We start from the raw sequence: 15,860 nt of genomic DNA, 5'->3' as shown, positions 1-15,860 counted from the left end.
TTTCCCTAAATCATTCTCTTTCATACATTTTTTTTCTCCCATTGTGCACATTATTTTGCAGACTTTCAGCTGAAAAATAGCTGGTTCTGGACAGTGTTCTGTTTTTTCTCACGATGAGTGAACCTGAAACCTCTTTTGCTTTTTGCCAGTTACTTACACTACACCAGATGCCATCTCTTCTCACTCTTTGATGACCACAAGATTGTGTAACTAGTTCAATGTTTGCTTTGTCTTGTCATCCAGTTGTCTTGTCCAAAACACAATTAGAAAAAAAAAACAACAACAAACTATCTTCATTTAATAAACAAATTCATTTTATTGAAATAAGTTATTCATATCTTTACTTACTTATCTTTACTTATTCTTTTTTAACTTTTTTTTTTTTTATGTTTCCAGAAGGACAAACAGTAGACATGAAGGGATAACTGTCTGGCCCAACATGTGAATCCACTGCGTAGACAAAAATAAAACCAAAGACAGACAAACAAAAGACAAAAAAAAAAAAAAGACCAAAACCCAAAAAATTCAGCTTAAAGCATGAGGCAAGCAGACGTCATGTCCCATGAAGTCTTACCTTGAAATTGAAATAAATCTGTTTTTTATTTGAACTTCTACGGTATTTGAAATACTGCCATAAGTTTCATCATAACTACCTGTAGAAAGTAAAATATTTTTTAATAGCTATGCTTAAGATACAATAAACTAGTTCCAGCTGAAAATATCTTGTTTTCACACAGAATCACAGAATTGTAGGGGTTGGAAGGGACCTCTAGAGATCATTGAGACCAACCCCCCTGCCAAAGCGGGTTCCCTACACCAGGTCGCACAGGTAGGCGTCCAGGCGAGACTTGAATATCTCCAGAGAAGGAGACTCCACAACCTCCCTGGGCAGCCTGTTCCAGTGCTCCGTCACCCTCACCGTGAAGAAGTTCTTACGCACATTCGTGCGAAACTTCCTATGCTGCAGCTTATGTCCGTTTCCCCTCGTCCTGTCTCCACGTACCACTGAAAAGAGACTGGCCTCACCACTATGGCCGCCACACCTCAGATATTTATAAACCTGGATCAGGTCCCCTCTCAGTCTTCTTTTCTCAAGGCTAAACAGACCCAGTTCACTTAGCCTTTCTTCATAGGGGAGATGCTCCAGGCCCTTCACCATCTTTGTGGCCCTCCGCTGGACTCTTTCCAAGAGATCCCTGTCTTTTTTGTACTGGGGAGCCCAGAACTGGACACAGTACTCCAGATGAGGCCTTACCAGGGCAGAGTAGAGGGGGAGGATCACCTCCCTCGACCTGCTGGACACGCTCTTCTTAATGCACCCCAGAATGCCATTGGCCTTTTTGGCCACGAGGGCACACTGCTGGTTCACGGCCAACCTGTCGTCCACCAGGACGCCCAGGTCCCTCTCTGCAGAGCTCCTCTCCAGCAGCTCATCCCCCAGCCTGTATTGGTGCATGCAATTATTCCTCCATAGGTGTAAGACCCTACACTTGCTTTTGTTGAACCTCATCCGGTTTCTTACTGCCCAGCTCTCCAGCCTGTCCAGGTCTCGCTGAATGGCAGCACAGCCTTCAGGCGTGTCAGCCAATCCTCCCAACTTCGTATCATCAGCAAACTTGCTGAGGGTGGCCACTATCCCCTCATCAAGGTCATTGATGAAGATGTTGAACAAGACCGGACCCAGCACAGACCCCTGGGGGACACCACTGGTTACAGGTCTCCAGCCAGACTCTGCACCACCAACGACGACCCTCTGCGCTCTGCCCGTCAGCCAGTTCTCAACCCACCTCACTGTCCACTCATCTATCCCACACTTCCTCAGTTTTGTTGTGTTTGATCCTTTTTCCCCAGTATTTCAGCTCTCTATGGAGTAGCAGTTCATCCTCCAGGACACTAGAGGTAGTACTAGTGAGAGGACAAGGTGAGAAAGAAAATTACTTGACCTAGATGTTTGGCACTTCACAAAACAGAAAGAGACGTAAGCAGTGGGGAAGAATCATAGAATGGCTTGTGTTGGAAGGGACCTTACAGATTACCTAGTTTTGATCCCCTACTTTGAGCAGGGCTGCCATCCACCAGATCAAGCTGCATAGGGCCCATCCAACTTGGTCTTGAACACCTACAAGGATGGGGCATCCTCAACTTCTCTGGGAGGTCTATGCCTCTCTCTCACTCTCTCAGTGAAAAATTTCCAGTTAATCTAAATCTCTTTTATTTTAGTTTAAAACTATTCCCCCTTGTCTTATCACTATCAGACTATGTAAAAAAAATAAATCTGTATCCTTCCTGACTATAAGTTCTTCTAACGTATTTTGAAGGCTACAATGAGGTCTTCACAGAGCCTTCTTTCTCCAGGCTGAACAAATCCAGTAAGTTCAATCTGTCTTCATAGGAGCCAGCCCTCTGATCATCCTCATGGCCTCATCTGGACCTGCTCCAACAGCTTTACATCCTTCTTGTTTTGGGGGCCCCAGGATGCAGTACTGCAGGTGGAGCTTCACAAGGGCAGAGCAGAGCAAAGGAGGATAATCACCTCCCTCTTCCTGGTGATCAGCTCTTTTGATGCAGCCCAAAAAGCATGAATTTTAGTTGGAATGTTCTGCATTTGTGCAAATATAGGGAACAAAGTAAATTTAGTTGAAAAGAAAGGCCAGAAACATCCAGAAATAGGGAGGAGCAGTATTCTAAATGGATAAGGCAACATCAAATTTCTGTACCTTAAGGAGGACTTGGAGGGGAAGACATAGTTCTATGCTACTGATCTCTTCAGTTTGCATAATTGTATAAAGTCTTCAAAGGACATGTCCCAGATCTCTATGGGATATTCAGGAGGTCAGGAATGATAGTAAGAGAAAGGGAAGCCTCTTAAACTGCTAAAACTTTAACCTCTTGAACATGTGTGGACTTCCTTCCCCACCTTTTCCAGCAACATGAAACTCAGTCAACTACAGTCAAGTTTCAGGGGGACGGCAAAAAGCACATTCTTGATACAAACAGGGCTTACTCTTTCCTCCTATCCTCCATCCCAGGTTTTAATCTGAAATTTGAAACACTCAGTTTAAGGTTACTGAATGTAGTTCATATGGACAGAACTTATTTTTCCATTCCCTTTTGCTTGAAAGGAGCTGAACTATTTTTACTATAATTTTCCCAAAACAAATGAAAAATAATCAAAACTGGACCAATGGAGATGTCTCAGATGGAAAATTTGTATCAAACAACTGAAGTTTGGAAAAGCTACAGGCTCTTGAAATGGGCCATTAAAAAGGAGGTATCAGGGAATCTAAATAGACTGTGCTATTAGCTTTGACTTTAAAATATGAACTGAAGCCATTATTTTATGATTCCTAATGTGTTAATCAAATACGTTTATTTTCCTTATCAGTTGTCTACAGACACAGTAACAATGACAGCAGCTCTATAACAGGTAAAGTGACTAAATGTAGATGTTAAAACATAGACTGTGCTTTGGCCTTCTGGTTTTCTCTAAGAAGCCCAGCATTATTTGTATGCTTTGATGATCTGTATGAGTCTTGTATATACAAGGGCTACTCTGAAAGTAATGTCTCCTGTTTCAGTATGCTGGCCCAAGATGTCAGAGGTGGACGTTGGGTGGTATAGCAGTAGAGGCTGAACCTTCCCACCAGCGTTCCATTACATGTTGTTGCCATGTGACGGATGGCAGCAGAGGGGCAGTCTGACATGGAAGTGCATACAAAGCAGAGCAGTGTCATTGAATTCGTACATGCGGAAACAATGGCATCCACTGATATTCATCAACATCTGATGAACATTTATAGAGTTCAAACAGTGGATGTGAGCACAGTCATTATGGTAGTGTGTTTGAGAAGTGGATACAGTGCATATTTTTATGAGTGTGGCATGCAGGCTCTTGTTCATTGCTGGTGAAAATGCATAACTAATGGTGGTGCCTATGTTGAAAAATAGTTTTGTAGTTGAGAAGGTGCTTTCTTGAACAGTGTTATTTTGTTCTTTGTATCTGTGGTTGTTTCCATGGAAATAAATAGGAGGCATTACTTTCAGATCTATTTACATATATGGTGAAAAGAACATTTCCTGCTCAAATGCTTAGTTAACTTCCTAAGCTTGAAATATGATGAAGAAAAGGAATATGCAGGTAGAGTGACCAATAGTGCCTATTATCAATGAAGTTCACTAATGTGTAGAGATCTTATGTGCTATGTATGTGATATCACGATCTAGAAGAGACTCATCCATGGAAGTGGATGAAATGAATGCCTTTTCTGACACCTCTTGGTCCATTAGATGGGATAGAGGGCTAAATTCTTCTAAGCATAGCTCCAGTGAGATTAGTGGAAATAATGAGTGCTTCGTTTAAACCACTGAGTCTAAACTAACTATAGGCAATGCTAAATGTCACTGTTCTACAGTTAGTGCCTGACTTCAGATCTCTTCAGATCATTTTAAGTTCTACTGTATTTAAAAAAAAAAAAAAAAAAAAAGTAAGTGAGAGAGAGAGAGAGAAATTGAGGCTGAGGAAGAAATAATCTGTTCTTTGAAGTAAAGTTACAATATTTAGGAGTGCAAAATTTAATTATTTTTTTCTTTTTGGTGTATCTGTGAAAGTCATGAATGTGGGATGTTAACATTTACTCATGGGGCTCTGACGTGTTATTCCAACTAAGCCAGAGTATCCAGACATAAGTGAGCTGCTTTTTAGAGTTCACAGGATGCTCATATTAGCTTCATTTCTTTAAGGCAGACTCCATAGATTTATTATTATTATTTTTTTTTCAACATTAGCAAAACTGGTATCTTACAAATATGGCGCTGATCACAGATTTAATATGTTTTTTAAATTTTTATAATTTTGAGATACTTTCCATGTCATTTGGCCATCTGTAGGTATCAAGGGTACGTTACTTTTTTTGAGAAATGAAACAAAGACATTGAAAAAAAGATACTGTTTCCTTTGATAGTAAAACAAACAGAAGCAGCCCAAGTTAAAGGTTTTCTTAATTTCAAATGAACATTGTCTACTTCTGCAAAAATATTGAAATGTTGAAAAATCATTTGCTGTGGCTGAATATTGAAACTGCCTGTGTCACCTCTCCCCACATAGCTCTGGATGGGCTCTGTGCTGGAGAAGTCTAAGCAGAAACAAAGATTTCTCATGGGTAGTAGTAAGCCGCACAGAACTTAGTTGTGTCCCAAGAGAATTTGCCAGAAATTTTGAAGGGGGGGGATAGAGGGGGGAAGAGCATGCTATCAAAATTATGTCATTCTTAAGCCACTTATAACCAGCTTAATTATCAGCTAAATTAATTATTGTAGCAACAAGGAGTCTGTATATTTTGTATACCAAAATTTAGACCCTGATTATATCAGGTGGTAGAAGAGGTTGTGGTTTTCCCTTCCATCAATATTTGGGTAGACTATGTTCAATCCTAATGCACAGAGTGCCTTATGATCTCACTTATCACACAGTCCTTCTGACCATTTCAAATAACCTGTCATCATATAACATTCTTCTGTCAGCAGTGTAATTGCTTACATGGTAAACATCTGCTGCATTTTCAGATGATTTTTTCATGAGATATAATAAGGGAAAACAAAGAAAACAGTCAATTTGCAAAGAAAAATGCAGACATTTACCAAATAGACATTTAGAAATAGTTTTCCCAGGTTCCACACCATCAGAAGTGTTTACTTTGGATTTTGGAATAGTTGAAACAAATCTGCCCTTTGCAGGAAGAAATTAAGAGTGGCACATACAATTGCAGTAACAGCTTCTAGTTCAGCTTTCTGTCTCTGACAAGGTCCTCTATCAGCTGCTTCAAAAAACATTAAAGAATGAACTGGCCACAGAAATTTCTTCTTGACCCATGTTAGCTAGATGTTGATATGTGCCTTGAAACCTAAGTCCCTCCATGAACTCCTGTGGGCTTTAAGAAATGCTTATTTTGGATGTACTTACTATCCATGAACATCCAAACTTTTTTGAGTCTTTCTGGACTCTTGACCTAAACGGTACTTTGTGGCACAAATCTCAGGCTGATTGCATGTTCTGGGTAATTATTTCATTCGTATTCTCTTCACCACACCACAATTTGGAATCAAAGTTTAGGGTAAGCAGCTACTGTACATGCCAGCTCTACACTGATTTCATGTTCTTTTAAAGTAAAAGAATCACCAAGGTCAGCAGTATGAAGAAAATTACCTAAGAAAGAAGATATCTCATTCAATGGTCAATACAACTAGGAATTATTATTATTATTACTATTATTTTAATGCAAGTGATCCTTGTAGAGCATTCTAACATTAAAATGAAGACAACAAAAGAAAAATCTGACCAAGTACAGAAAATGATGCATTTGTGTTATGAATGTGATATAGAAGCAAAATATGGCATCTCTTTGCCATGTGTTTTGAACTAGTAGAACAAGCATCTAATATTTAATGTTTGTTTTAGGTAATTTACTGGGAAAAAAATATCCCTGCTTAGCTTTGGTGCACAAATCTCCTCTATTCTGAAAGCTCTGAAACCTTCCTGAACAACTCCAGTGTTTTACATCCAAACTGAATCTCTTGAAGTCTTAGGAACTGAAGTATTGTACTAAACTGTAAATGAAGTAACAACTGGTAGATACAGTACACACAGTGTAGGACATAAAAACAGTATAATCAACATAAAAACAAGAATAAGACTTTTTTGTGCTTTTGTACTGAAGATTTTCACAAATATTAGTTATGGATATTTTTGCTTAGCAAACATGGAATATTTGGCACATGAGAGCTTTGTTTACTACAGTGGTCTTCCATATCCACATATTAAATAACTGTCTCTTTTGGAGGTTGACTCTGCCTCAACATCTACAGAAAGCAACTGATATAGTTACTGCTGGGGAGGAGGGAGGCCATACAAGGCGTTTCTTCAGTGCTGCACCAGCAGGTAGATTTTTCTTGTGATAAAATGCAGCTGAAACCTACCAGAGACTTTATGTGATCAAATAACTGCACAAAATACTTCTTTCTGGAGCTCTCTCCTAGCACTGCCTATCTTCTCTGATGTCTGACTGCCTGATAGAGCTCCTGCACCTGCTCATCCATTGCTCCCACCTTCCCTCACTCTTCTTTCCCTTGTTTTTTGCCATACTCACCCCCTTCCATACCAACTCATTGAAAACACTTAATGAAGCTGGAGATGGCTGAATTAATTTGAATCTTGCAAGGAATTTAATGTAATCTCTTATTTTGTCCTATTCCTTTTTTTTCTGATTTTTTTTTTAATTATTATTTGCACTGTGTTTTATAAAAGCTTCAGTGTAAGGATCATGGCATTTTTATGTTTTTAAATTATCTAAGATTAACTTGATATGGTTCTCATTTTCATTGGACTTAAAAAACACGATATTGTTCAGACATTACATTTTACCACCATTTTCCCTGGATTCTGAAACATGGGATAGGACACACCGACTGTTTAAATACATATAATAACAACATGTATCTGCCAGAGGCTGGACCTGGAGAATACACTGACTCCACATTAATCTCCTTACATTTTTGGTTACCTACTCATCTTGAATGCAATCCCATTAAAAATTGTATATCAAAATGCTGTCAATATATTAAGTAACTTGCATGTTAGTATTTCCAATTCTTACTTTGTTACCTGGGTGATGCAACCTTGCATTTATCTGAAGCCATGCAGACCTCCTTCTCGCGTAGCTGCAATATGCAGTCCTTGTCTGTATTTTTCACCAAGAAGAGAGAACAAATGGGAGCAGCAGGCACAGTCGGGCAACTAAAGGTTCTGCCACACATTCTCCCGTGAGACTGGCTAATGGTCTTATATCTGGAAAAATGTGGAGGGAGAGGAAGGGGGAGGAATGTAAAAGAAGGAGGGAAGGCAGGGGCAGAATGCTGGGAAGGGTAAGTTGGGTCTATGTGGGAAGGAGGAAAGAGGGTGATGATGCTGCTACAATATTAGAAGGAAAGAGTGTCTGGGTAAGAAAAAATGATGAAATGTACCAAGGATGTGATTCTTACAGGATATGTTGAGGGTGATCAACAAACATCTGAAGTGTTATGCATGATCCTTAAAGTAGTGGAAACTGTAAAAGCACCCCCAAAAAAGATGCTACTGTTGCATGAGTTTATGTCCTTGTTCAGTTTTGTTACTTCCTGCTGGAATGCAGACAAATAAATCATAGGAGACTTGATAAAGGCTCTTTCAAAGAACAAAGCTTGAAAAAAATGTGATGAACATCTGAAGCAGTCTCAGATAATTCAGCTTTAAAGCAATTAAGAATGAAGCTAATAGTGGACATCACCCTCCAAGCAAAATAGTGTATACATCCAACAAGTAGAAGGAAGTGAATGCCAAGCTAAATGCAAAAAAGAGAGTGAAAGTCTGACTCAAATCACTGGACATTTTTTTCTATAATTTCAATATGACCTACATTTCATATAATGTGTTTTTTTCATTGGTGAAGTTTTCAATTAAAGCTTTCACCTGCATGATTCAACATTTGATTTCTTGGTGGAAGAAGGAGGAGAAGGAAGAATGACCTATTCAATTTTTTTCTTCTGATCAAGTGTTGTTGTCACAAGTAATAGTATAGGTATTTATGGATATAAATAATTCAAAAGTAAGTTGGAGATGAAGGTTACCTTCAGAGTTCCTTAATAGTATGTCATGAAAAGCAAGGAAGATTTGGTATAACCAATGAACAAAATTTATATGCTTGATATAAACAAATATGGTATCTAAAGAATTTATTTATATATATATGAAAGGCAAAACCTCTCAGTTAATATATAGTAGGATAATATTTGTTTACTGAGTATGTGCTGAACATCTTTCCACTCTTTTCTTAGAACAGTCTGTTGTCTCTCTTTGGTTAGCCAGATTGGGGTATATGGTTCATATAATTTAAGAGTTACTAAACAAACAAACAAACCTTTCTTCGTTGTACTTTTCATATATTGCTGGAATATCATGCCAATAGCCAGATATTCATTACTCAAACAATATTTTTCATTTTGATTTTGCCAGCTCCATCTTAACATTCCTCCTTTCATGTTTTTAGTGAAGGGAACAGCAGTCAAATTGATGAATTTATTTAGCAGAGGTACAAACATGGTAGAGTTTGGTCATCATGCTGAAGTTCTGTCTTTTCAGTTGAACACCAGAAATAACCTGGCTGACAGGAACTTTAAAATTTTGCCAACTAACCTCTCTTCAGGTGAATGACAAGTGAAGATCTACATGGCTTAGCATACGAGAACAAGTGGTTGGAGTTTTTGTTTGTTTGTTTGTTTGCTTGCTTCTACCATTTCTGTGATGCAATTTATAAATTTATACCAGAAGTTGTGTACCAGAACTAATGCAGACAGTACAAGGGCTGCTCCAAAATTCACGCCTCCTATTTTATAATGTGTACGCACAGAGGCAGATGTTGGTGGCACTGCAGTAGAGATTGAACCTTCCCACCAATATTCCATTACGTGTTGTTGCCATGCAACAGATGGCAGCAGAGAGGCAGTCTGACAGCATGGCGTCTGACGTGGGAGTGCATAAGCTAAGAAGCGTCTCTGAACTCCTACATAGAGAAACAATGGCACCCACTGGCATTGAATTTCTTCATATGGAAACCTTGGCAACCATTGACATTCACTGGCACTTACTGAACATATATGGAGACCGAAGTGTGGATGTGAGTACAGTGAGGTTGTGGGTGATGCAATTCAGCAGCAGTGACAGCAAGATTTGGTCACTTCCTCTAGTGCAGGTTTTTTATGAGTGTGGCATGCACGCTCTTGTTCTTTGCCGGTGAAAATGTAAGCTAATGGTGGTGACTGTGTAGAAAAATAGTGGTTTGCAGTTGAGAATGTGCTTTATCAAATAGTGTTACTTTGTTCTTAATATCTGTGTTAGTTTCCATGAAATTGAATAGGAGGCATTACTTTTGAAGTTACCCAAGTATTTATGAATTGAGCAAAGGGAAGGAACAAGCAGGTTGAAATAATAACAGTAGATTATCTCTTAAACTAGGTTTATTGTCAAAAGAAAAAAAAAAGAAAAAAGAAAAGAACCTGGATCCACAATGTCTTACTGATTCATCTTTCTTGTTTTATTCCTCATTCTTAGTTGTCTGGGAGTCCCCATCTCTAGCTGTATATGGACTTTTATAGGAAAGCTTTGATGTTGCTGCTGTTTAAGTTAGCTGTTTTGTATATTGTCTATATACAATTCGAGACCATTTTGATATTTCATTCTTTAGTTCATCTCATCTGGCAAATTCATAAACCACAACCTACAAATCTGAGGAGCCATTCCCTGTAGTTTCTAGACCTCATTCAGACATGCACACAAGGTGAGATTCATTTAGGAACAAGGCAAAGGCTCATCCATTGACATAAAAGCCACAGGGCTTCCATTTATCTAGCTCCTAATTTTCTTGTTAGCCAATAGGGAATGAGCCAAGAGGCAGAAATAGTAGAAAAATTATTTACTCAGAGCAACAGAAATTAGATTAGCTGTTAGTAGATATTGAGCTCGGACAACAGCAGTTTAATGAAAATGCTATGGAAACCTAAATATATTGATATAGATGTTGGGGCAAGTAAGAAAGGAGTTTTAAAAGGATATGCAGGTGGTTAGGCTCTGGACAGGGCTATCTGTCAGAAAGGTCTTATGTGGAACAGGGAAGATTGTTGCAGTCATTCAGACAATGAATTGTTCTGCTAATTGGGTTTAACGGTAGATTTGAGTTCATACACTTTTTTTTTTTTTTTTTTTGAAAAGGTGGTACAGGAAAAGACTGCTAGATCCACAAGGTGTTTTCTTCTTCCCACAGCCTGTTTTATACATCCCATTAGTAAGCTCTTTCTGAGCAATATTTCTTCCATAGAAGGACTTGTCACATAACCCTTGGGCAAGTTCTTCCCTAAGTGTGTCATGTATCCTGCGATTGACCTTCTGAATTCAGGACAGTTTCAGAATGAGTTTGAGCCCTCACAGGCAGTCACCAGCCCTCACCCTCCAGAAACATGAGGAAATTCCTGGGGATGTGCTGTCTATCCACCTCCCTGGTTATCAGGTTGCTCAAGGGCGCAGAGGTTCAGAGGGGCATTTAATGTGGACCAGCATTCTTGGGACACTAGGGAACAAGAAGAGAATATTAATATCAGGAAACCCAATACTGATTTGCAGATTATCAGCTGCTGTGTACCTATGCATGTACTCACGTGATAGTATCTGTGATGCTAATCCTGAAAGCTACAGATATCTGACCTAATTTCCTAAGACCAGCCTTCATTACCACTGTCTGACTAAATCTCTGGAGAATGCTATAACCTTCAGGAAAACTAAACCACAAGGAAAGGGGAATGGAAAAGGGAGAGTTGCTTCTGATGAAAGATGAAGTAGATGATGAAGAGATCTTCTCCACCGAGCAGGCAGGATACAGCTGAGACAGGTCCTGTTCAATCTAAGGGAACAAATGCAAATACACTGTATAGGCTATTATATTGGAATAGGAGAATCAGCATCTATGTGCTGGCTTGCTACACAAGAGGCTGAGAATAACTTTACAAGGAAGAGGCTGGCAGGGTTTTCTGGTGAATAAAATATTATAATTTGGTAATTGTGTTTTAAAAGGATACACTGACATTAAGAAAATGAATATTGAAATGAAGAGTAAGATTTATTAACAATATCATGGTCACTATAATTGTATGAGAGGAAAGTGAGAGTCAAATTAGATAGCTAATACTTGTTACTACCGATGCATTCTGCTTTGACCAATTTACTTTGAAATTACTGACACCTGTTCCCCCAGGTTTTTAAATGAGCAGAACTCAAGAGCTAAAATTTACAATCATTATTACTGGAATCAGAACTTTTGTTTTGATTTGTTAATTTGTTAACTATTATCATTGCAGTAACCATGATGGTACGGGGATATGTGATAGGCTAAGTTCACAAGGAAAGATCCTCAATTTGATTGAGTATCTGGGAAAAAGAGGCAAGCTTTGTGGTTCACGTACTTTTCCCAGTTTGTTCTCCAATTGTCAAGCTGGGCAAGGGTGGCTCAAGCACTCAGCTCACATCGATGCCTGAAATTGCTAAGCAGAATTCGAGAGCCTGGTTGCTAGTAGTGCTGGCTCCCTCCACCTGCTGTTCGCTCTGTCTCCTGCAATGACAAGATAAGCCACCTCTGAAGTGTATATGCACGTGAACTGGGGGCAAATTTGAACAGAGGTCGGTGCTTGTCTTTCACTGCTGAACACTTTCAAATCCGTGAAAGAAGATCACTAGGAAAGATGCTGGTATTTATTTTGCGGTATGACTACTGCAGCAGCTGCTAGATGGTATGCGGCATCATTTGAAAGGATCTCAGTGAAATTTCCTATTCACTGTAGGCAGTGATTGCTTGGATAAACCTTGCATAAAGTTGGTGTATGCAGTATGATCATGTGCAAAAATACTTGCCTTCTCAAAATTATTGTTAGTTTGAATACAGCTATAAAATATGTTTAAAATAGTTTCTGAAAGATTTCAGGACTAGTATATTGGCCAGGCGGTGAGGCTTGAAATTAAACCAAAGTGAATAATATATTCTGAATAACTTGAACATTACCTTTTTTTCTTCTTACAGGATTACCAAAGCATATCCCACTTTCCTCAGTTGTTTTGAGAAGCATTCAAACTTTCTGTGGTAAGTTTCAACTCTAAAATCTGTGTGTGTATTTGGTAAGCATTTCAGTATGTTTTTCATGGTAAATATGAGATGTCATGGATTCATTCTCATTTTCAGGTAAGTTAGATGTAAAAATGATATACTGCAAAAATTGTCAACACTAGCATGTTGAATATCAATCTTTTGTTACCAACTGATATTTATACTACTTCGCCCTGACTTTGATATCCATGGATCATATGAACATGAACAAATTTTGTCTTGTGTGTGAATGGTTGCAGAGAGAAAATCTGTGAACTGCAGAGGTCTTTTTCTTAGCATTCAGTTTTTTATGCTGAATTGCTTGACGTGATCTTTGTCCATCGGTTTTGCAAAAAAAAAAACAAAAAACCCTAACACATACAATATGTGTTCTGCGTGGTAACGTATACTTGATACCTGAAATTAAGATTTTGTACTCATTCTGTCCTGCCTTTTTTCTTCCAGCAATCTACTGTGGTGGTGAAAGAATGTGCCCTAACTTTAAGTTAGGAGATTTTCTCAGTCAGTGTCTTTTGCAAGCTTTCAAATGATGGTCAATTATCCCACAAGATATTTCATCCAAGTCCTTTGGAGTATCTATTCTCAGGTCTCATGCAAGCCTGTAAGATTGTGTGTATGGTTTATTTCTTATGCATTTCCCTTGAGTGTGATCAACTGAAGGAGATGGGTATCTGCTAAGGGTTTTTACTGCAGAGCTGAGTAACCCGCACAAAGATGGTACATACGAAGCACAGATTTCAAGATTCTCATGTGGCTGAATGGGTCAGCATTTGCTTTTGGCTGTTTTTTACCCGCTTACTATAATACACTTAGCAATTAGAGCCCAATTCAAAAGGGAGCAGAAGTACACAAACTGTACATTGTACAAATTGAGGGGAAATAAGGTAAAATGTCACCTCTACTTTTAGTTTTTGTCCATGTTTAATACTCATCCAGTGTTCCTTTGGCAAGATGCTTTTCAGAACTGAAGACCTGAAAAGATGTGTTTGTTACCTAAGTGTATTTTATAAGTTCAGTTTATGAATCTGCTTCAGGAACATATTCATTTAAGAGCTGCAGTAGGCTCCCTTCTTTGCCTAGTAAGGACATAATATTACTTTCTGAGCTCTCAGGCTAGGCACAGGCAACATGTATGAGGGCAGGAGCCTTGGGAGTGAAGGTCACACTGTTGTCAGCTCAGAAATGCTAACGAAGGCTACAGTCTCTTCATCTTCCCAAAGAAGTAAATCTGAGAGGACTTGGGGAAGGCTAGCTGACTTTAAAGGTAACTTTTAATGCTGTTCAGTTCCAAAGCTGACTTTAGGCAGGAGCCACTGCTGCGGATTTTAAAGTTTCTCTGTCAGTATTACAGTATCTGAGCATCTGGATATGTTCTAACAAGTAAACTATGGAAAAGAAATGTTGTAAAATAGCATAAGTGGGTGGGAGAAAAAAAGGGTTGGGGATGTGAGGTCAGAAAAGTGTCCTTCACAAGAGACGTACAAATATAACCACTGAACAAACTGTGCTGGGTTTTATTCCTACTCCCTGAAAACATTTGGGGTTTCCGAACCCGTTATGTTTGCCCAAAATTCCTGTAAAGACAATCAAATATAACCCAAATATGTGGAAGGGAGAGACAGTAGTAGATGTCGATAATTCATCAGACAGAATGTGTAAATCCCTTCTATTGCATGAGAGGACCCTTTAGGCAATCGTAAAAGCTTGCTGACTAACTTCTGCTTATTCATTCTGGCAGATGTGTCTCTTCAGTTCCTACACAACCCAGAAGTGGAGGTAGCTCTCCTCCTGAGTAAAAAAAACTAATCCTAAATAGGCTTTTCAGGGAAATTACAAGAAAAGCCTGGATTAGGCAGACAGCTTTCACTGGTATGTGTTGTAACTCTATCTACTGTGAATTCATGAGGTTAGATTTAGGCTTTGAAGGCAGGGTCTGCGTGCTTTTTTCAGAGAACACAATTTCATTTGGTCATGGGCTGATACAAGAAGTGGAGCTTTGCCTTTGCAGCTCTGCTCAAAGCATGACAGCAACTCCAGAAGCCCAAAGCATTTGACCCTGAATTCAATAGATGCTCTCAGCAGGAGGGCTTGCTGTGCTGGGCTATTGCAATCTATCTGTGGGCCTTGTCATTAATTGCCACCCATACTAAAATGGAAAATATATTCTCACTCTCTGTTCTTAGAAACCCAAATACAAGAGGTATTGAATTTACGAAAGAGTTTTACCAATACACATTCCCTGGTTGATTTCATCAGGTTGGTCTACAGCTAGGTAGAACGTGCTGTTCTTCCTCAAGGGCACTGTTTTAAATGAGGCAACAACATTAAAAGCTTGTGGGTAACAAGAGCCAGACCTAATTAGCAACAACTGCATCAACTCCCATTAAAAACAATAAGTCTTAAGACTCATTATTTTTAATACAAAGCTTTAATTTTATTAACTTCATGTTAGAACCCTCTCTGAGTGTGCTCCTGGCCCTTAGACAGGACTCTACCCAACCCCTGCCCTTGGAGCCCTATTTTGTTTCACCCCAGGCCTTCACTTCTACTGCAATTGTGCAGTAGGGCCAGTCTCCAGCACAGCTGCAGCCATGCTTCTGCCCACCCACAGACCTGACCTGATCCTTGACCTGTGGGCTGACCTCAGATCCATCTTGTTGCTGTGGCCCTACCCAGGTATCCCAGGGCTGTGTTGCACTCATATTGCTCTCAGCAGATCTGACCCTGACATGTGGACTTACGCTCCAGATTAACCTTGGACCTGCCCAACCACCATGGCCGGGCTCATTGAGCAGTAAACCAGATGAAGTTACCCCAGGTCTGTGGGGCTGGTATGGTCCCATAGCTGCTGGCCATCCTATTGTCCTCAGCTCTCACTATTTCCCCCCTTCCCCAGGTGGGGCTGACCCTCACTGCACCTTGGTGTTGCACTGAAGAACAGTTTTGAATAACCTTAATTACATTTATTTATTTATTTATTTATTTATTTACTTATACTGAATGAGCAATAAATAAACAAATTTGCAAGCAACAGACTAAAAGGATTTAGAATTAATAGGATCTGCTTAAACTAGATTAGTTTCAGTAGAAGGAAGACCCCTCATGAAATGCAAATTTTCTTTGATG

Source organism: Meleagris gallopavo, chromosome 2 (assembly GCF_000146605.3).
Source record: "Meleagris gallopavo isolate NT-WF06-2002-E0010 breed Aviagen turkey brand Nicholas breeding stock chromosome 2, Turkey_5.1, whole genome shotgun sequence".
NCBI classification, from domain to species: Eukaryota; Metazoa; Chordata; class Aves; order Galliformes; family Phasianidae; genus Meleagris; species Meleagris gallopavo.
This window is presented reverse-complemented; position numbering follows the sequence as displayed.